Below are 22,447 nucleotides of genomic sequence, written 5' to 3'. Positions count from 1 at the left end.
TACCTTCCCACCGGAGCGGTACCTATTCATCTACTTGCACTTTGACGTGCTTTCGAACTGCTAGGTTGGCAGGAGCAGGGACCGAGCAATGGGAGCTCACCCTGTCATGGGGATTCGAACTGCCAACCTTCTGATCAGCAAGTCCTAGGCTCTGTGGTTTAACCACCTGGCCCAAATTCAATCCCCAGCATCTCCAGATAGGTCTATGGAAGATTCCCTGTCCAAAACCCTAGAGAGCCACTGCTGCTGTATATTGAGCCCATTTTCTTCTTCAGTTGACCAACTAATGGGCAGAGGCAAAAACTAGGGGAAAGGAAATGGAATGGCGTTTCCAGAGAAAAGGGTGTGGCTGGCAGGCATCCAAAATACTCCACAATGCAATATTTTGCTTCTGATACCCCTGGTACAGGTACTGAACATGAAAGAGGAATCCAATATGCCATTGTAGGTGGAACATTCACATTGCAGACCTATTTGAGAAAAAGCCAATTCAAGCCCTAACCGTGAGTATTATCTTGGGCTCTGTGGCACTAAAATTGTTTCTGTGTTTTCTCAGGCTTAAGGAACATCCTCAAGGCTGATATGAGGCGACTTTGGTTGCTTGTTAAAAGTAATGGCTGCCTGTCAAGTGATGATGAGCAGAATAAATATTTGTATGTCAAAACATTGTTATCTTCCACCCTTGCTTCAGTTTTAAACATAAGCACCCCTCCAGATGACCTGTTTATTGAGCAATCGTTCTGATTTGCTTGCCCAAAGCTTATGCAGAGCTTAGATTACATCAAGCCTTTGTTGAGCATTCATGCTGGTTTGTTTGTGGGGAGGTTATATGACATTGAGCAGCCATCCTGCAATCATCCTGATTTGTTTGTGAGGTGTTTACACATCCTCCTTTTGGTCCAAATCCAAAGCTGCGTCTGTGCAGCTGTAGTTGTTTTGTTATTATTTAATGGATTTCTAGTCTGCCAGGGAAACACACAAATACACGTGCACAATCACACACCCAGTCCCACAAAGACACATTTTATACACACACAGGCATTGCAAGGTTAAAGGATGCGTCAGGTTGGGGGCAGGGGACAGGGAACAAACAAGGCTGTGGGCTGGGAGAGGGAGGAAGATGGAGGTTAAGGGGAGGGTAGAAATTGTTACGCCAGGTGCTGGGAACAGGGAGAACTGGTGAGATTTAGGGGTGAGAAGGAACATGCCTCTAGTCTAACACAACATCTTCAACAGTCTTGCAAAAACTTGTCATCTGTCTCCAGCCACAGCCTGGATGAGAGGGCAGGGTTAGCCCACCCAACCTAATGGTTTCTCTGCAGACTTGCTTGACCCATCAATCTCTTAAGCATTGGAAAAAAGGTGTACTCAGACAAGTTGCAAAATGACACCCCCCCCCACTTTCAGAATATTAAGTGAGAATCAATTTTTACAATAATAAAGAGAACCAAGGAAATGTCTGGACTGTAGCATCTCCCTCCACCCCCATCGTTCTGCCTGGACACTGAGGTCCACCTTCGAGGGCCTTCTGGTGGTTCTCACTGCAAGAAGCAAAATTACAGGGAACCAGGCAAAGGGCTTTCTCGGTAGTCACACCCACTCTATGGAATGCCCTCCCAGCAGAGGTTAAAGAGTTAAACAACCATATAATTTTTCATAGACATCTGAAGGCAGCTCTGTTTCAGGAAGCTTTTAATGCTTAATGCCCCCCCTTCCTTTCCCTCTGTATTTTTGTAGGAAACTGCCCAGAATGGCTGGGGCAACTTGGGGCTACTAGGCTGGGGCTACTACTACTACTGCTACTGCTACTATTACTATTACTACTACTAAATATAGCATCAAAGTCCAAGTATGGAATGGGGGGCATATTTTATCAGTCTCCAGAATGAATGTGATGGGTCTGGGCTGCAAGCATATGACCTTGTAGGAAAAAAATCCCTCAACCCCCAAGTTGAAGGTTTGTAGATCAGCGGCAGACCACCTGCTTGAGATGCAGAAGGTCGCAGGTTCAATCCCTGGCATCTCCAGGTGGGTCTGAGAAAGATTCCTTTTACAAGGCATAATGCATAAAAGTACCATTAAAATGTAACTGTGTACAGTGGTGCCTCGCAAGACGAAAATAATCCATTCCACGAGTCTCTTCGTCTAGCGGTTTTTCCGTCTTGCGAAGCAAGCCCATTGAAGGATTAGCGGATTAGCGCTATTAGCGGTTTAGCGGATTAGCGGCTATTAAAGGCTTAGCGGCTTAGCGGCTAAAAGGCTATTAGCGGCTTAGCGGCTTAGCAAAAGGGGGGGGAGCGAAAAAAAATCGGAACACTCGCAAGACATTTTCGTCTTGCGAAGCAAGCCCATAGGGAAATTTGTCTTGCGAAGCAGCTCAAAAACGGAAAACCCTTTCATCTAGCGGGTTTTCTGTCTTGCGAGGCATTCATCTTGCGGGGCACCACTGTACCAATTTTCCTTCAGCGTTGCTACATTTTGAGGGTATGCTATGCAAAATCCATTTCCATATAAGAACTTTGCTTCAGGGTGAGAACAGAAATCGTGCTCCAGCGGCACGGCAGCAGCAGGAGGCCCCATTAGCTAAAGTGGTGCTTCAGCTTAAGAACAGTTTCAGGTTAAGTACGGATCTCCGGAACGAATTAAGTATTTAACCCAAGGTACCACTGTATACAGTAATGTAGAATAGCCAAGTTTATACCTTTCTCTCATTTGGTCAGATATGGATGAGTTGCTAAAGAGTCCTGCTTACAGGTGACTTTTTAAATTAATAATAAAAAAAGCTCAATCTAGATTTTATTCGCTTGTGATGTCCTTCAGCAGGGATGTAGTAAGACTGTTCATTTCATTTCCCCTTGAAATGTTAGCCAAGGTCTGCTGCTAAAAGCTTGTGTGTGGCTGGAGCACCCCCTAGTGGAAAAGTGTGCTCAAGCTTCAAGCAGCAGAATTTGGACAAAATATTCCAGAATCAGGAAAAAGTGCATTTCCAAATGGATGCACTGTATATCCTGATTTGCTTGCTGGTTCATCATTTAATGCTGTCAGTGGTCTTCTTAACTGGATGCCTCAAATAGCTTCACCTTCCACTGCCATCTCTGCCTTACTTACCAAGTCACTTACCATATCCCTACCTACCTTTAGATGGGGCCAAGGCACACCTCACTATCCCCACGAGGATGCTGCTGGGAGAGTGGGGAACAGTCTATCTATGGCAAGGGATTCCTGCCCTGGATGCAATATATTATTTCACTTGGATCTCCAATCATTATGAAGCTCTACATCCCAATTCCACCGCTGCAAGGAAAGTTAGAGGCATGGAGTTGTATAGCAATAATAATACAATGGTACCTCTGATTACGTACTTAATTCATTCCGGAGGTCCGTTTTTTACCTGAAACTGTTCTTAACCTGAAGACCACTTTAGCTAATGGGGCCTCCTGCTGCTGCTGTGCCGCCGGAGCACGATTTTTGTTCTCAACCTGAAGCAAAGCACTTAACCCAAGGTACTATTTCTGGGTTAGCGGAGTCTTGTAACCTGAAGTGTACGTAACCCAAGGTACCACTGTAATACTATCAAGCAATAGGAAAAGTAATACAGGTACATGCTCTAGCTGGGATGAGGAACACCCAGTCCTGCTCAAGTGTCTGCTTTAACCAACACCCTTGTGGCAAATGCATTCTCCTTTCCCTTCCTCCCCCACAACAAACACTCTGTGAGGTGAGTGGGGCTGAGAGACTTCAGAGAAGTGTGACTGGCCCAAGGTCACCCAGCAGCTGCATGTGGAGGAGCGGGGAATCGAACCCGGTTCCCCAGATTACGAGTCTACCCCTCTTAACCACTACACCACACTGGCTCCTGTGTTTGTGAGTTTCCTGTGCTTGTGAGTTTCCTCTTGCGCTTGTGAGTTTCCCACCTGCATCTGACTGGCCTCTTTGAGAACTAGAAGGATGCTGGACTTGAAGAGTCTTTAGTCTGATCAAGTAGGACTCTTTGTATTTGTGAATGTTCCTTTCCATCAACTTGAAAATGAAACAAAGGCTACCCTACTCAAACTGCAGAACCTAGTGCCCATTCACTAGAGAGTGTGCCCCCTCCACACTCAGAAGCGCTTACTTTTGAGTAAATATTCAAAGATTGCATTTAAGTCCACATTGCATTTAAGTCCACTGGGACTCACTCTGAATAAGCATGATTCGTTGATATGTGTAGTAAGGACGTCTGTGCCTATACAAAATAACAATTATACAAAATAATAATTGTACAAAACAGTAATTGTACAATTATGAACATTTAGTTTTTGCTAAAGGGAAAAGCAAGCTCGACTCTGATGCTGTTCCTGTCAGTTGCACCGCGGTATTTGCTTAGGCAGGATCATAAACGCTCTTACTCAGAAGTAAGCCTCAATGATCTTCTTCTAACAGGTCTTGCTCTTTCGTTTTTAGTGCATTTAGGGTCTGCCCCAACGAGGTGGCAAGTTCTGAAACGGCGGTGAGGCTGTTTTTCTGCAGGCTGCATTAATTAAACTACAGTTCAATGAAAAGCATTCGAGAGTACAGTACTGTATTTGCATCTGTACTGAAGCGGAGGATTTAAGTTCTAAAAAACTACATTTCCCGAAAGAGCTTTCGGTCTCGCGAGAGGAGCTCTTCCCCCGCCCGCGGGAAACCTCGGTCAAAGTTTGCGCAGGCGCTTCTGCTCTCTCCTTCCTCGCTACCGGCTTCAGAGGTGCAGTGATGGTGAGTAACGCGGACTCTTTCCGTAGGATCCCTTGTAATCCTCTACGGCTGCCGCTCCTAAGCAGAAGTGAGCTTGTGATATGTGTCCCGGGGGCGCTTGTGCACAGCCAGGAACATTTATTTATTGGTTGGCTCCTTTCTGTCTTAGCTTTTTTTGTGATTTTAACTGCCTCCACCCCACCCCGACTTTACACGGACCGTTGGTGCGTAGCAGGCCAGTAAAGCGAGCCCCCCCCCTGTAGGTTGAGAAAGACGAGTGTATTGATGAGTTGCACAGCCGTAAACGTTTTGAATCGCATCCTTTATTTTCTTGCAGGAGAAGAACACGAGAGGAGGGCGAATATGGAGCCACTCTGGCCTGTGCTTTACGAGCCTCTGGTCCCAATTGGAGCAAGTTGGTTGATTTAACGGGGTCTGTATTTTGGATGCATATTGTACTGGTTGCAGAAAGTTAAGGGGAAAGAGCAGGGAATTGCAAAAACTTAACCATGGATTTGTTTGCATTCCTGCTTGAAATATACATAATGTATTTTTGTATAGGTAAGGTTTGTCAAGCATTCTTTTAAGTACAGTACCAAGAAGTTACAGATCCTATAAGTTCCTCTTCACTCCCTGCCCTCATGTATTTTGTGTGAAGGGTGTGGAGCCCATCCTGGCCCCAATTTCATGTGATTGGCAAGGAGAGTAGAAAAGAGGATGCAAAGAGAGAAGAGGATGGTCATCTCTTGGCTGCAGCTTGCTTGTTTTGGATTGCCAGTATGTGGTCCCCAAAGGGACGCAGGTGGTGCTGTGGGTTAAACCACAGAGCCTAAGGACTTGCCGATCAGAAGGTTGTCGGTTTGAATCCCCGCGATGGGGTGAGCTCCCGTTGCTCGGTCCCTGCTCCTGCCAACCTAGCAGTTCAAAAGCACGCCAGTGCAAGTAGATAAATAGGTACCGCTCTGGCAAGAAGGTAAACGGCGTTTCCGTGTGCTGTTCTGGTTCGCCAGAAGCGGCTTAGTCATGCCGGCCACATGGCCTGGAAGCTGTACGCCTGCTCCCTCGGCCAATAAAGCGAGATGAGTGCTGCAACCCCAGAGTCGGTCACGACTGGACCTAATGGTCAGGGGTCCCTTTACCTTTATGTGGTCCCCAACAAATTATTGTAAGATTTATTTGCAAGATTAATATTCTGCCCTCCCTTCTAAAGGAGCTCAGGGGAGAAAGCAACAAGTGATAAAACTTGTTCAAAACAGATGCAGCTAGTAGGTGCTGAAAAAACCACAGAGAGGGCAGCTGTCTAATATTCAAGTGAAGGGAATTTCAAAGAGAAGGTGCCACCACACTAAATGTCCATGTCAGCAGATCTCCTGATAAGATGGGATCTGCAGGAGGCCCTCGCCTGCAGAGAGCAGTGATCCATTGGGTATAGAAGGGGAGACAATCTGGTCTGATACAGAGTAGGCACACTGAAATTAATGGAGCCAACTTAGTCATGTGTTTTATTTTCTGTGGGTTTACTCTGTATCTGGCCAGCACTGGATACCTACCACCCCTTGAAGTTAAGGGAAAAAATGCCCACCCCAAGTAGGTTTTGTGCGTTGTCCACTAGATGTCGCCACTAGGAAGAGAAATGAAGTTGCTTTTACCATGTGCATTTTGCCAGAGTTGTCTAGAGCTGAGCTTGTGATGATATAAAGTTATCCCTGTCTGAAAAGGAAATCTTTCTCATTGTGGAGTTGTCAATTCTGAAGCTTAGCTTTAGGGAAACCTGAAAGCCGCAGAATAGCTGAATTGTACCGCTGTCCCTAACCTTGCATTTCTCCTGTTCTCAGGCTGCATGTGACTTTTCAAGCAAACCAGTCAAAAAGACGCAAAGTTTCTTTGTGTTGAGATGTAAACACCTGAGACCACGTCCCTTGAAAAGAAATGAAGCCTGTGTTAGCCACTGTGTGGTTATCTGATTCATATGCACAATGGTAAGCGTGTGCCTGTAGTCTTGTTGGTTGCTTGATTTGTTTCTTTATGGTTGCAGGTATAAAATCCCATGAGCCTGACTGATCCGATATGAGACTTTGTCTGAGTTCTGTCTACTCTTGCATGTGACTTCCTCAGAAGAGTGTGTACACAGTTGCTATTGTGGAATCCAAATTAGTACTTTTGCACACAGAAGGTTCCAAGTTCAAGCCACTTAAAAGGACCTTGTTTAATAAATAATGAAATAATAAAGTCTTGCAATGTGCTAAAATGAGGAAGGCTACTAGAATGTGCAGATTCCTATAGGGTTATAGTGAATTTCCTAATGCCAATTGGAATGAATTAATCAAATGTGATTAGTTGTTTACACGCTATTTTTTATTATTTTGGGGTGGGTGGGTGACCATCTTTAAATGTCAAAAGATTGCCCTTCCAAATGGTCACTGGCATAGGATGTATCTTGTTAAATCTCCTTCTACCCTTGGTTGCATAAAATACCAAGTGCATTGTCAAGTGTTTGTAGGGATGAGTGGGAGACCTTGACATACCTATCACCATTTTGCAACTCTCTTGATTGCAGGTGAGGGTAGAAATGACTGGAGGTGATTAGGCAGCATACAGCCTTTGCCCAATGCCTTGCTGTGGCCATTTGGAAGGGCAGTAGTTTTCTGCTTGGTCATTTTGGCCCCTGAAAATCCCCACATAGGCAACACATCCCTCTTGACTTGATGCATTCCTGTAGTCATTCAAAAATTCAGTATGTTCCTATGGCCAGTAGCATTCATTCAGAAATTCAGCACGTCTCTAAAATCTACCCAATGCCAGTCGGAGTAAAAAATGCTGGGCTAGAAGTACTGATGATCTGATTCAATATAAGATAGCTTCATGTTGAAATAGTTGTCCTTCATCTCCATGACATTGGTTGTGCAAAGTTGGTATTCCAACAAGCACCCCTAGGACATGTAAAATACTTTCTGGGCTGGATGTTTCTTGCAGAGTGTTAAGTATGCGCGCACACACAAAAATGTAAGGGATTTTTTTCCCCTGTAAAAGAAGGTGTTCTTTGTCTGCTGGACCACATTGTTTGAATGCTCTGAAGCAAGTAAAGATGAATTCCGCTAATATAGTGGAAATTTGATGCTGCTCTTAATGTGCAGATGAACACAATGGCAACAGTTTGGTATGCTGCAGCTAGCAGATTATCATCTAGGGCCATTTCTTGGGAAGAGTGAGGGTCAAACTAAACGTGACTTAGAGCACTTTTTTTAATTCGGGGTGGTTTTTTTTGCAACAGCCTACAAATTTTTGTTGACAAAGCAGCCAGGGGCTGCAGAGGAATGCAGATGAGGATTGGGAAAGAGGTTTAACTTTTTCCACCATGCACTGTTTTCCCAACTTTAAATATTTTTAAAATTGTGACATAATAGCTTTGTGTATAGGGTGGGTTTCTTTGGGGGGGGGAGTTGGTGGGGGAATTTTCACTTGGAAAATGACATTGGAGGAAAGCATTAACCATCCATGGCCCTGCAATTGTTTTTGTAAACAAAGATGTTGACAGTTGCAAGCGCATGATGCAAAAATGTGCTTAAAGTCACGTCTACTTTCATCTGGAGCTGGACAGACGTGTCAGTGATGAATCCAGTTGGGGAAAGCAGATGGTGGATTAACTACTGCTCAAATATGTTTTGGAAGACAAGCTTTAGGCCTGATTCAGACACAGCAGTAATCTACGACTTGCTGCTATCCCATGCAAAGATGAGCTGTGGGTTTGCACACTTCCCCTCGCATCCCCATTCTTTTGTGCCACACCTTCCCAACTTTGAACGTAATGGGAACTGTCGTTAGTTAAAAAGTAGATGCATCTGATCTCCTTTCAGCAGCAAAAGGAAGAGGGAGGGAGAAGTGTTCAAGCCGAAGACTTGCCATGGCTTGTTTGCATCACTACATTCCCTTGCAATATGTTTGCTGTAGAACTGGAAGTAGGCTTGTTGGTTGAGTAGATTGCAATAAGAAATATATGATACTTTAGTGGTATTTGAAGTTCTTAAAGTGCCCATTAGAATCCTGTTACGTGAACCTTAGTAAGCCAGAAATCCCAGTTATCTGAAATTGTGTGTACAACACCACCCCAACATATGTTGAGCAGCATAACTTTGTGCCACAAACTGGAATGTCTGGTTTTCTAAATGTCTTGTTTATCCCAGGACTGAAATGAAGCTGCTGAATTCACTAGAATTAAATTTGGGTCTTGATTTAATTCCGCATTGTCCTCATTTTGCCCAGAATAGATGAACTCTCAAAGACAAGATCATATTTTTTATCTAATAACAAGCTGAAGCCCTTTCTCTCCAAATTGGACTCTTGTTCCTTTTGAATAATACATTGTCATGGGGATTGTGATTCAGTTGTTATTCAAGAAAATTGTCTGAAAGCAGTGTGCAAGTTTTAAAAGCAAAATGAAGAAATAAAATTGATATGTTTGGCTCCGCAGGATGCAGACCATTTGCCTCTGGACTCAGAAGTCAGTTTGGAAACAGCTGCTCAGGGTAAGGAGCTCAGGGTAATGCTTATTCATTTGTTTGGCTTCTGACAAATTTGCTAATCCCTTCATGTCACTGGAATGTGAGTTGCCAAGGACCAGACTCCCTCATTTCAGTGAAGCCTGAGAAGTTATGACTGGATGGGGTTTAGGTTTTGGCCTCTAAATCAAGTGTAAATGCTTATTTGTGACATTTTAAGCAATGCAAATGGTTGGAAATAATACTTGGGTCTTGCTAGTCGAATTCCACCATCACATGACTGAGAAATCCTGGGCGGGACTTGCTTGTTTGATAGAAATGGCAAGGGCTTAAAGGTTACCCTGATTTAACGCCTCAACATTAAGCCAGCGGCCTCCATATTTTAAACACTGTTCCATATTCAGATAAGAATGTGACCCAAGCAGAGAATAGGGGAAGTGGACTTGAGGGTGCTGGCCTGGTGTATAATTGGTTGTGTCAGGCAGCTCACATAAATGGAGGATCCTCCATGCTACCAGGCAAGGAGAAAACTCACAGAGCGCCTGGAAAGTATCTCTTTGAAACACAACAACCAAATCCTCTTCAAGGGGGCAAAATCCATCCATCAGCCAACACCAAAGAAACGTTTGCACTTTAAGATCCTTTTTAATTCTTTGGAGAATATGGAAAAATCCTGAACTCTTAAATGGAGGCAGAAGATGCAATTTTATGATCTCAACAGGCGGTTGCTGAGAAACCAAGTGAAAAGTCATCACACCCTAAACTACATATTTCAGAGCTGGTGCGGTGTAATGGCCAAGGTGCCAAACTAGATCTGGGGAGACCAAGGTTCAGATCCTCAACTTGGCCATGAAACTGCCTGGGTTACCTTGGGCTGGTCTCTTTCCCCCCTCACAGGGTTGTTATGAGAACAAAAGGGCCATGTACCGTATTTTTCTCTCTATAACACGCAGATTTTTTCTCCTAAAAAGGAAGGGGAAATGTCTGTGCATGTTATTGGGCGAATGTGTGGTCCCTGGAGCCGAAAAATCGGGCAAAAATCAAATCGTGCTTCACGGAGAAGGGAAACCTGAAAAGAGGAAGCGGCTGCTTTCCTGCATTCTGCCTCAGGGTCTTACTGCCCACCCTCCTCTGTTTCCTTGCTGTGTTTGCTGAAACGGAACAAAGAGCAGGGAAAGCCCCTCCCCTCCAGGCAAGCAGAGGGGAAAGCAGAGTGTTGTTCCTTCCTCTCTGTGCTCCGGTGCTGCTGAAAACATGCAGGTGGGAGAGAGAGAGAGAGAGAGCGCTGGGTGGGTGGGTGGGGGAAACTTTTGCCTTCCTTTCCTCCCTCCCGTTATACCCCACTCCTGCATTCTTAGCCCTTCTGTGTTTTTCCTTCCCTCCCCACTTAAAATGTGGTTAAAAAGCATGGATCCACATGGATCCTCAGGATTTTTGCACTGGGTCACCCCAAATTCACCATCAGAGCACATAGCATGTCCATGGCTACAGCCTGCCCCCCAAAAATCATGCACCCACTGTTGCCTGGGGCTGCAATGATGCAAAAATGTGGTTAAAAAGCAAGCCCAAGAGGCTCAGTGGTTTAAACCGCAGCCCCACACGCCCCTTTCATTCCTTTCCGCTTCCAGCCTGAAGCAGCCGCAGAGAAAGTCTCTATGGAAACATCGCTAAGGAACTACGAACCTCCCATGGCCTCCCGCTCAGGAAAAGAGATTGTGACCCAAACGGAAACTAAGGTAGTCTTTGACCACCTAGAGCACGTTACTGTTATTGTTCCTTTTCTTCTACGTACCAGTTCCTATAAAGCATCTCAAAACGATTTCACAACAAAAACTTATATTTCAAAAACAGCACATATAAAGACAGTTAAAACCATTGTATAAGGGGAGCAGCCTTCCGAAGGCTGGCGGTGGGACGGAGAGCCCTCCTCCCGCCGCCAGCCTTCGGAGCATCCTTCCCAAGGCTGGCGGTGGGGCGGAGAGAAGTCCTCCCGCCGCCAGCCTTCGGAGCATCCTTCCCAAGGCTGGCGGTGGGGCGGAGAGCCCTCCTCCTGCTGCCAGCCTTCGGAGCATCCTTCCGAAGCCTGGCGGCGGGAGGAGGTCTCTCGGCCCCACCGCCCGGCTTTGGAGGAGGCCCGAGGACAGTGGGGAAGACGCGCTGCGCTTCCCCGCTGTCCCGGAGATTTCCCTGTAGGCTTTCGTCTTGCGAAGGAAGCCCATAGGGAAATTCGTTTTGCGAAGCGCCTCCAAAACGGAAAACCCTTTCATCTAGCGGGTTTTCCGTCTTGTGAGGCGTTCGTCTTGCGGGGCACCATTGTACCTGAGCTCTACAGTTACCTCACCACCATTTCCCCAGTTGGCTTGGCCCCCAATTTCTCTTACTATAGAATTTGGGGCTGGTAGTGGAGGAAATCATTATTCTTCCCCCTTGCTACCCCCCCCCCAAAGCATAAGAGAGGGACTCCCAAAAAGGTGAAGCGGGACTTCACTCCAGGGTATCTCGGAAGCCCCCGAGGCAGCGACGCTTCCACCCCCTGGAAACAGCAGGAAGGGAGAGTGCTCTTGTGCCCCGGTCCTGCTTTGAGTGCTTCTCATTGACGCGTCTGCTTGGCCACTCACTTCACATGGGCCCTTGTGGCCTTGATCCAGTAGCTGGGTCCTTCTTTGGAAAGAGCGAGCGCCTCCTAAGCACGTGCAGAGCGCCTCCCTCCGCCCCTGCCATGCGGAGCTCAGCCTGCACGTGGGCAGGCCCTTTGCGTCACGTGCGCTTGGCGCGCTGCTCTTTCCAGCTTCCTCCCCTCCGGGCCAGCGGCTCCACCTCTTTTCCTTTGCCTCTTTGAGCCGCTTAATTCCCAGCAAGATGAGATGACAATTTGTGCATTTAGTTGCTTCAATTTCCTGCCGAGAGCCTCGTAGTCTCTTTTGATCTTCTGGAGGCTATTGCTTGCAGTGTCATTGGTTCCCACATGAACCAAGAGGAAGGGGTATTCGTCAGTGGGTTTTATGATTCCTTGCAGTCGTTCAGTTACATCTTGGATCTTAGCCCCGGGGAGACAGCACACTTCCCGAGACATCTTGTCAGGCCCACAGATCACTGCTTCATGTTAAGAACTTTGCTTCAGGATGAGAACAGAAATCGTGCTCCGGTGCTTCAGGTTAAGAACAGTTTCAGGTTAAGTACGGACCTCCAGAACGAATTAAGTACTTAACCCGAGGTACCACTGTACATAGAGGGCTGCAGCGAGGTGTTTTCTTGTAACCCCCACAACACCCCCCCCATTGCGACGTCACTGAGGTAGATAAGATTAAATGACTGGGACTGCAGCGCTTTTCTCGTTAGGAAGCAGAACCTTGTTTTTTGGTTGTGTTAAGTTGTGGGCGAACATATCAGACGTCACAGCGATTCTTCAACAGCTCTTGTTTATTCAGAGGCCAGAACAGAACTGAGCTGAAGGACTCAGCCGGCCTGCTTATATAGAGCTCCAGTACAACGTAACTGTAACAACTTTCTGTAACCATCCAATCACTGAATGTGATCCCTTATTTGCATAACTATCTACAGTATACCCCTGCTGGCCCAGGGTGAGAACGTCAGTACATAACAGGTTGTTTGGCGACTGTGCAAACCAATCTCCCCACCCCTTGTTCCTCAGCTTTCAGATACTACCCTCCACAACAGTCGACCCACAAGCAGCATTCTGTGTGTCCCCGATTAAGCCATCCGGAGGATTACCACCACCACCAACAGCCTTGCACCCTCCACCACGAGTTATTTAAGTGAGTACTAACCAGACTGGTGGGCGAGCGAAGACGATGCTGCTAAGATGATGGATTTTTCGGAGCTAGCCGACCTAACCGGAAGAGTCCGCGACCAGAAGGAGGAGGAGTATCAGGAAGAATGGAATAAATTTAATGATTATCTAGTTAAATTTGTTAAGTTAAATTAACTGAAAATAGCTTACAGGTACTTAATGGGTTTAGGATTTTATTTATGTTAAGGGATGAATTAATGTGTTTAATTCCATCAGGTGAAGATCTAAGGATGTTAATGTTTAAGTAAAATTGGGATTTGGAAAACCGTTAAAAGGACATGCAATGAAATTCAACCAAGGGGAAGCGAGGAAGTCACTTAACAAAGTTAATAACTGTAATTTTCAATAAGGCTATGGTTTATGTCTGTTTGTTTTGTGTGTTTGTTTGTTTGTTTGTTTGTTTATAATATTGTGAAAACCACCGTATTTTTCACTCTATAAGACGCACCAGACCCCAAGATGCACCTAGTTTTTGGAGGAGAAAACAAGAAAGAAAAAATCTGAATCTCAGAAGCCAGAACAGCAAGAGGGATCGCTGCGCAGTGAAAGCAGCCAATCCCTCTTGCTGTTCTGGCTTCTGGGATAGCTGTGCAGCCTGCATTCGCTCCATAAGACGCACACACATTTCCCCTTACTTTTTAGGAGGGAAAAAGCGAGTCTTATAGAGCAAAAAATACGGTAATAAAAAAAATGGGGGGGGGAGAAGACGGGGAGCTGGTAAGCGGCGTCTCCGAGATGGGCTCACGGGCAAGGAAGATAACACAATATGCTTTCCCTGCAGCCACAGAAGCTCAGTCGCGACTCGCGAGGCAGCCCTCGCAGGATGAGGAGCTGCTGGTCACTGATGAGAACGAGCTGGTGATGCAAGTGACGACATCAGAATATGAGCAGTTCCCGGGACTGGAAGACAGCTTTTCTCAGGAGCGACCAGGGAGCGGGCTGCGGCATTCCTTCAAAGAGCAAACTTGCCTCTTACAGGGCTCCCCAAAATAAGATAACATCCCACCAGGAATTGCCAGAGGAGGTACGTTGTTTTTCTAAAAAAATCAGCTAGGTGGGGATCAGGTAGGGGTGTGGTTTGGTTCACATTTAGGCAGGCTGAGACCCTCCCTGCCTGCAGACTGTCTCTCCAGAGTGGTGCATGCTCTGGTTATCTCCCGCTTGGACTACTGCCATGCGCTCTACGTGGGGCTGCCTTTGAAGGTGACCCGGAAACTACAACTAATCCAGAATGCGGCAGCTAGACTGGGGACTGGGAGCGGCCGCCGAGACCATATAACACCGGTTCTAAAGGAGATACACTGGTTTCCAGTCTGTTTCCGAGCACAATTCAAAGTGTTGGTGCTGACCTTTGAAGGCCTAAATGGACGCGGCCCAGTATACCTGAAGGAGTGTCTCCACTGCCATCGTCTAGTCCAGGCACTGAGGTCCAGCTCCGAGGGCCTTCTGGCGGTTCCCTCACTGTGAGAAGTGAAGTTATAGGGAACCAGGCAGAGGGCCTTCTCGGTGGTGGCTCCTGCCCTATGGGACGCCCTGATGTCAAGGAAATAATCTTGGAAGACATCTGGGGATGCAGGTGGTGCTGTGGTCTAAACCACAGAGCCTAGGACTTGCTGATCAGAAGGTCGGCAGTTCAAATCCCTGCGACGGATGAGCTCCCGTTGTTCGGTCCCTGCTCATGCTGTTATAGAGCAAGGATAGGCATAGCTGTCAACTGTCCCTTCTTTGGCGGGAAACTCCCTTATCCCACGTTGTGTCCTGCTGCTGTCCCTTATTGATGATGTCCCTTAAATTTCCCGGGTTTCATGTTCACTCGGCTTGGGAGAGAAGCAGTGACTCAGGGTCCTCTGCCGCGAGAGAGAGAGCGCGCATGCGCTGCCACGTCTCCGTCTCTCCCTTTTCCCCCTCAGGGGCACGTCGTGAGGAGATGGGTGGCGGCGGGCAGGAAGTCTTGCGAGACTTCCGCCGCGCTGCCAGGGGAAGCCAGAGGCGGCAGCAGCGGCAACGACTGAGGAGGCGGCCAGAGAGAGGGGGATGGGGAGGGATGCAGAAGGGCGGCGCTGCAACCGCTTCATGCCAGGCTCGCGGGCGGCATGGGTGAGAGTCTCCCTCCCTCCCTCCCTCTCTCTCAGGCGGGGAAGGGCCGATGGAACTCCTCGCGCCAGGAGGACGGAAGCCCCGACTTGCTGCTTAGCATCCCTTCTAGCCAGTGCAGCATCTTAATGTAGTGATTTCCCCCTCTGCACCCCTTTCATAACTCTATTTTTATAAATCATTTGTCCATCCATAGTTCAAATTTTTACTACAAGTCTTCTGTCAATCCTACCAATGTATGCAACTCTTGACAATAGCTTTTCAACTAAATTATAAACCTTCCCCATTCTTTATTAAAGAGGTCCTCCTCCTGGTTTCTAATTCTGCCTGGAAACTTTGCCATCTCGACGTTGTTCCTCAGTTTTGTCTGCCCCTCTTCTTTGGGCGGAGTTGTAGACCCTTAGGATCATCCAGTCCAACCCCTTGCAAAATGCAGTCAGTGGCAGCAAAAGCAGCATCGCTCCAAGAGTGGCGGGTTTCTGTATAAGCCAAGCAAAATCCCTTATTTTGGCTGCTGATCCCTTATTTTCAAATCTGCAAGTTGACAGCTATGAGGATATATATAGGGGACATCTGGGCCCCAACGATGCTGTTGCGTTCCGGTTGATCTTTTAGTCCACCAGCAGCTACACTTCGGAACTCCCCGCCCCTTGAAGCTGAGTGCCTTCACTGTACTATTTTCGGTGCTTGCTAAAAACCTTTTTGTTTAGGCAAGACTTCCCAGATGTGTGGACATGTGTTTCAATCTGTTCTTAGTTTATCTCCTCCAATGTGTTTTAAATATGTTAAGTTGTGGGCGAACATATCAGACGTCACAGCGATTCTTCAACGGCTCTTGTTTATTCAGAGGCCAGAATAGAACTGAACTGAAGAGCTCAGTCAGCCTGCTTATACAGAGCTCCAGAACAACGTACCGTAAATTTCGCTCCATAACACGCAGATTTTTCCTCCTAGAAAGTAAGGGGAAATGTCTGTGCGTGTTATGGAGCGAATGCCTACAGATGGTGGGGGAATCTGCTGCAGTCGTGAGCAGTCCGTGGCTCACTTTGAAACAGCAAAGCGGGTGTAAGCGGCTCCTGTCAGCTAGCGGAGCTGGGGAGGAGGGAGAGAAGCAGAGCGGGAGTTGGCTGCTTTAAAACAACCCCTGCTCTCTGTCCCTGCCTGCAGTTTTTTGCTGTCCGATTTTGGATTAGGCACTGTAGGGGCTGTGTGTGTGTGTGTGTGTGTGTGTGTGCGCGCTTGAGCTATCGTTCTCCTCCTCCTGCTTCCCGTTCACTCTCCCTGTGCCCCTGCGACTTTAGAATCCACACTCTGTGTGTCTGTGTGTGTGTGAGGGCTGCTTCTCCCCTTGCTTCCCGTTCACTCTCCCTGCGACTTTAGAATCCACACTCTGTGTGTGTGTCTGTGTGTGTGTGTGAGGGCTGCTTCTCCCCTTGCTTCCCGTTCACTCTCCCTGTGCCCCTGCGACTTTAGAATCCACACTCTGTGTGTCTGTGTGTGTGAGAGGGCTGCTTCTCCCCTTGCTTCCCGTTCACTCTCCCTGCGACTTTAGAATCCACACTCTGTGTGTCTGTGTGTGTGTGTGAGGGCTGCTTCTCCCCTTGCTTCCCGTTCACTCTCCCTGTGCCCCTGCGACTTTAGAATCCACACTCTGTGTGTCTGTGTGTGTGTGAGGGCTGCTTCTCCCCTTGCTTCCCGTTCACTCTCCCTGCGACTTTAGAATCCACACTCTGTGTGTGTGTGTGTGTGTGTGTGTGTGTGTGTGTGTGTGTGTGTTGACCTCACTGCGCTTGTTGGGGGAAAGTGTTGGTCGCAATTTTTCTTGATTTGTCTCAGAGTGGTTACTATCGTGGTTTCCTTGCTGGGGAGGAGGGAGAGACGCAGAGCCTGCTTGTTTTAAAGCAGCAAAGCCGGAGAGGAGCCTCTTCTGCATTATTAGCAGCATCCTTCTCCACACCCCCCACATGTGCTCCTTGTCCCTTGAGTGCTTTTCCTTCCCTCCCCACTTAAAATGTGGTTTCAAAGCACGGATCCACATGGATCCTCAGGATTTTTGCACTGGGTCACCCCAAATTCACCATCAGATCACATAGCATGTCCATGGCTACAGCCTGCACCAAAAAATACACGCACCCACTGTTTCATGGGGCCGCAATGGCGCAAAAACGTGGTTGCAAAGCATGGATCCACATGGATCCTCAGGATTTTTGCATTGGGCTACCCCAAACCCACCGTCAGATCACATGTCTGTGGCCACAGCATGAACCACAAAAATCATACATCCACTGTTTCGCTTAGCCACCACAGGAAAGCAGTTGAAGAAGTTAACAGCTTTTTTGGATCAGTCCTAATGTTGGCTTTTTCATCTGTCCTCCTAAAAGCCTGTGATGTGATGTTATCCCTGTCTGAAAACTCAGCTATGAGGGAAAATAAATAAGCACTGAGGCTTGCCCACTTTGCCATCTCACAGTTGTCTTCAGTAGGAGTGATTTCTTTTGAGATAGGTGTGACCGCTGTATCCTTCCCGCAGCATCGTGATTCAAAATTCAGCCGTTGGGCTACATTTTCCAGTAGTTTCTTTCTCTGGCATTGATTTGAGATGGAAGGGTTTCTGAAAGTGGGCCTTTCGCAACGCCAATTCCCTTCTGGAGGCTATTACAGTAGCCACAGGGAACTCCAAAGATGCCAGCCAAAGGGAGAACAATCTTTCGTCTAGTTTTAAAGTTTCTTGAATCTGTTAGAGATTCATATATCTGAAGCTGGTATCAGAGGCAAAGAGCTAATGTATGTTTGACTGGGAACAGGATAGACAAAACTGAATGTTCCTTGTGCCATTATTTTGACATAGATGGAGGAGCCTGCCTGGCCTCCTTGCAGCACTAAAATCGTTGGAGCAAAAGAAAATGCCATTTTTCTACTGCCGATTTTATTGTGTTGTTGACTGGAAGGAGAGGCCTTGACTCAGCAGCACGAGAAATGCCTTGTGTTTGAGAACTCTGGAGAGTTGTTGCCAGTCAAAGCACACAACCCTGGGCTTGATATAAGACAGCTTCATATTCAATACTTTTGTCCTGAAAACAAAGTTGATCGGCTTTACAGCGTCGTATCTTCAGGGTCACAGAGGCCTTTTCTGCATCTGCTTGTCTGCCATAAAACCCTTGAGTATTGTGGGGGGTTCTGGAGCATAAACTCTTCACGTGGGGTGCTGCTCTAACTGTTGGGCCTCTGTGCCACCCTGAACAAACCACATGCACAAACACCCTCGAACACCCAACATTCCCCTGTGGCTTCACAGGCCAGTAATGATGATGAGCAGATTGTTTTCCTGCGTAGGCGTTCCACCATCACTGATCCTCTCCCTGTGAACCTTCTGATAAGCTGTCATGGTGCCACAGGGTGTCCTGAACATAGTTTGCATCGTCTATGGCTGGGGGAGGGTGGTAAGGGTGGCATTGGTGGGTGGGCACAACACTTAAGTACGGCACGCTCTTTCCACAGTTATGCATATAGCAAGCGGTTGTTGCTTTCTCATTGGAGAAGAGGCCTTGTTGATCACCTAATTCCCTCTGGTCTTTTACAGGTACAGCTAAGAGGCGAAAAAATGGTGGGGAGAACATAGACCAGTTTTTCCATCATGCAATGATGTCTTTTCCTGCAAGAGGTTGAAGCTTTCTTGGAATCATACAAGCCCTTCAGCCATAATATTATAGGACAGAAGTAGAGGGATCTCTTGTTTTGCCTTGGAACTTTGCCTGCAAGTTGCCTCTCCATTAACTGCAAATGCCCTGGTAAGCAGCGTGTCCCTGCTTTTTTTTTTGCTTTTCAAAAAAATTCCCTCTTGGGATATGTTTGTGGTTGTTTCTTTTCTCTCTCCCGCCGCCCCCCCAGCTTATGTGAAAAAGGAACAGTGACAATTTGCCTGGGGAATAACAAAAGCCCATCAGCCCAGGATACAAAGCAGAACAGCCAAGCTTTCTGTTAGGACTCTCGCCCAGCAAGTAGGCGGGTGAGTAGAAGACTGTATGCACATCTTTGCAGAGGGAAGAGCGACAGTTTTGTTAAACAAATGCCATGCCTGATGCAAACGCCTTGCAGTGATGCCCTGAACATAATCGCTCTTGTTGTGCCATGTGTAGGTGTCTTAAATGTCACATTATTGGCATAGTCTCAGGGCTGTTTATACTAGAGGGTGTAATCGGTTGAGGGATAGAAAGCCTAAAACTGTTAACTCTTTATAGACCGCATGCACCACACAAGTGGAGACAGCCTTTTGTAAGGGTAAGAAGTGCTGGTGTCAAGTTAGTAAAGGAGTTGGATCTCTCTTTACAGCATCAAAGCAATAGCATGTCACACACATGTTGGCACAGAGAGGGTGACAAAACATCTGTCAGAGAGTGACAGATGAATGTCTATGGTCAACATGGATGCTAAAGCATTTCTATATGACAGGTATGTCCAAAGTCCGTCTCGGGAGCCTAATCCGGCCCCTGTTTCAGTTTATTTCCTAGGGTAAAATCCTTAAAAAACAACAACTCAACAACTTTAATCCTAAAAGAAGCTCAACAACTTTGGGGTAAAATAATAAAAAAAGCTCAACAACTTCAATCCTAAAAAATGGTCAGCCCCCACGGCCCTTCATTTCATCAAATCTGGCCCTCTTTGAAAAAGTTTGGACACCACTGCTATATGACATAAACTTAGTTTGAGGGAAATAACAAGCAAATAGTTTGAGGATGAAACAGGTTTCTTTTTTAATTAAAAAAAAGCAACACATTCCTTGAGGCCATTTAGCTCTGCTTTTGCTGTTAATGTTTAGTGATCTTTTATGGTTTTACTGCCCACGTTGAGAAACTTCTGGGTTTTGGTGTTCTTTCACATTGAGCACAAAAAACCTGAAGGGCAAGGTAAAAATGAAGAACCTTTATTTTGCTTCAGGTGCAGCTGGAAGAGAAGAATGCATTTCAAGAACGGAGCAGTTCTTTTTTTATTATGGGTAAGTAAGCTGGACAATTTCTGTTTTCATGACCGAAAATAACTGGCTGAAGGACTCCATTTCATAGCTAACGTTTTTTGCAGCTCTTGGTCCTTGGCTGTGTCGCCTATTCAGATTTCAATGCTAGACTTTTATGTGGGTCTCTGAAAATACCATTAGCTTTCTTTGCAGCAGTCCTTGATCTCTGGCAGGTCCCCTGTCCCCCTACCTGGGGGGCCTTTCTGGTTTCCTTTTCGGCCTGAAATCATGTAGTGTTTGACCAAGTGCTTCTAGTAACACACTGTACTCAAGTAGCTTGTTGTAGAAATTAAACGGCCTGTTGTGTTAAGCAGTTTTCAGTGGGGATGCTTTGCTTTGGCCCACCACTCGGATTTTACTGGGAGCAAAGCACTTGCTTGCATCTCCAGCCCTTGCATGAGCAGCCCATAAGGATGGTGCTGGCTGCTCCACCTGTTTTCTCTTTCCCCCAAATGAAGAGGTGGAACAGTGCGGCTGCTGCAACATAAACACCTGCGGTAGCAGCAGAGGTTGGACTGGGGTACGAACATAAGCAACCTTGCTGGGTCAGAACTGAGAGCCCATCTAGTCTACCAGCAGCCAGTGAGATGCTTCAGGAGGCTCATGCCAGATGTGGGTCGCCTTCCTCTGACCTCTTCAAGATATTGCTTTGCTGGCTGTTCACGTTTGAATTAGTTTTCCTGGCAAACAACTGCTGCTAGTCCTAGCCTCCTTGAACATGTCTAAATCAAGCTATCCTAAGTCAGTCGGCATTGAGAGAGAGTGTAGTACAGTGGTACCTCGGGTTAAGAACTTAATTCATTCTGGAGGTCCGTTCTTAACCTGAAACTGTTCTTAGCCTGAGGTACCACTTTAGCTAATGGGGCCTCCCACTGCCGCCCCGCGATTTCTGTTCTCATCCTGAAGCAAAGTTCTTAACCTGAGGTACTATTTCTGGGTTAGCGGAGTCTGTAACCTGAAGCGTCTGTAACCCGAGGTACCACTGTACACCACGTGTTGAAGAAGGCTGCCTTTTTGTTAGCCCTGAACATAATACCAAAGGGCTTCATTGGCTGCCCATGAAGGAAGGAACCCAGCCACAGAGATAGGGGTGAATCCTTTCTGCCCTGCTGCCCATGGGCCTCTATGCAAGCTGCTGGAGCTCATGAGATCAAGTAGTTCCAACACAGCTATTCTGGCCTCGTTCTCTTTTGCCAGCCTTATTCTTTCAGAGCCATCATTTTTTGATTTGTCTCCTCTGCCATCGTTTTATACCTTTTACAGGTGCTGGCTTTTAAGCAGAAGGGCCTGGAAGTGCCGAGCCACCCAGAAGGGGTTTCCCTGCGTTGAGCAAGAAAGCAAACTTGATCAGCAGTGGTGGAAAAGTGCAGTCTGTCTTGGTGGTGAACCAGGCCTTAAAGGAGGAAGCCATGGATTCTAAAGTAGTGTATCCAGTGTAGCTGAGCAGTTAGAAGCTTGGACTTGTCCATGAAGCTCACCAGGTGACCTTTGCCAGTCACTGCCTCTCAAGTTAACCTACCTCACAGGGATGTTGTGAGGAGAAAACGCGGGAGGGATAACCGTGCACTTTTTCCACATCCTTGGAAAAAGAGAAGTAAAATAAGAACAATAATAAAAACTTTTCCCCAACAAAAAAACAGTTATCCTCATGTTGTGTGATGCTAGTGGAAAAGGTAGTGCTTGTTTTTTGGCCCTAAAGTTCTTTCACCTCTACAGCAAGCTTTGCATGTTTACTCAAAAGTAAGTCCTACTAGTCTCAATAGTGCTCGCTTCCAGGTATGCATGCATAGGAATTCAACTTTAATAATTAACACTGATAGCAAGGTAGTCATCAGAACTGTTATGTGGCAAGTGGTCTTCAGGCTTCCTCGCCAGAGGGAATCCACATTCAAAACCTGTGCATTGCAGAGGGCTCTGGGGCACTTCTCCACTGTGTCCACTCTTCGGGTCAGGCCCTTAGCCAAAGTGTTCCCCAGAAAATACCCCACACTCCCCTGTGGCTGCACAATGCCAGGGAAGATGGATAACGGCAGACAAGTGAGCTTAAGGGAACTTTATCCACTTAATTACAGTAATGAATAGAAGAACATTGATAGCCTCTCCTAGGAACACAGATGATCACTGTTTTGAACCGTAAATCACTCACAGATTTGGGCACAAGGAGCGGTCAGAAAAGTGATACTCCCTGTTACATGTGAACAAAATTTGTTTGCCGGACTCAAGCCACCCATTTGCCCCTGCTTTTGATAGCAGGAGATGATGTGGAACAGTTAACACTTCCTAGAGTTTATACTTTCATTTTACAGTCTTCATCTGCTG

At 46.8% G+C, this 22,447-nt stretch overlaps 1 long non-coding RNA gene across 1 annotated transcript; it reads left to right on the top strand.

Annotated features, from left to right (window-relative positions):
• Window positions 1-4,614: 4,614 nt before the first annotated feature.
• Window positions 4,615-21,765, top strand: LOC308582406. The gene is made up of 7 exons (XR_014005664.1): window positions 4,615-4,737; window positions 5,054-5,149; window positions 6,552-6,695; window positions 9,185-9,239; window positions 18,698-18,905; window positions 20,053-20,110; window positions 21,392-21,765. It is a non-coding gene; the product is annotated as an uncharacterized lncRNA (long non-coding RNA).
• Window positions 21,766-22,447: the final 682 nt, after the last annotated feature.

The sequence above is a fragment of the Podarcis bocagei genome, assembly GCF_964188305.1.
Source record: "Podarcis bocagei genome assembly, chromosome: 2".
Classification (NCBI taxonomy): Eukaryota; Metazoa; Chordata; class Lepidosauria; order Squamata; family Lacertidae; genus Podarcis; species Podarcis bocagei.
Note: the sequence above shows the minus strand (reverse complement) of the source record. Positions and strands in the feature narration are given on the sequence as shown.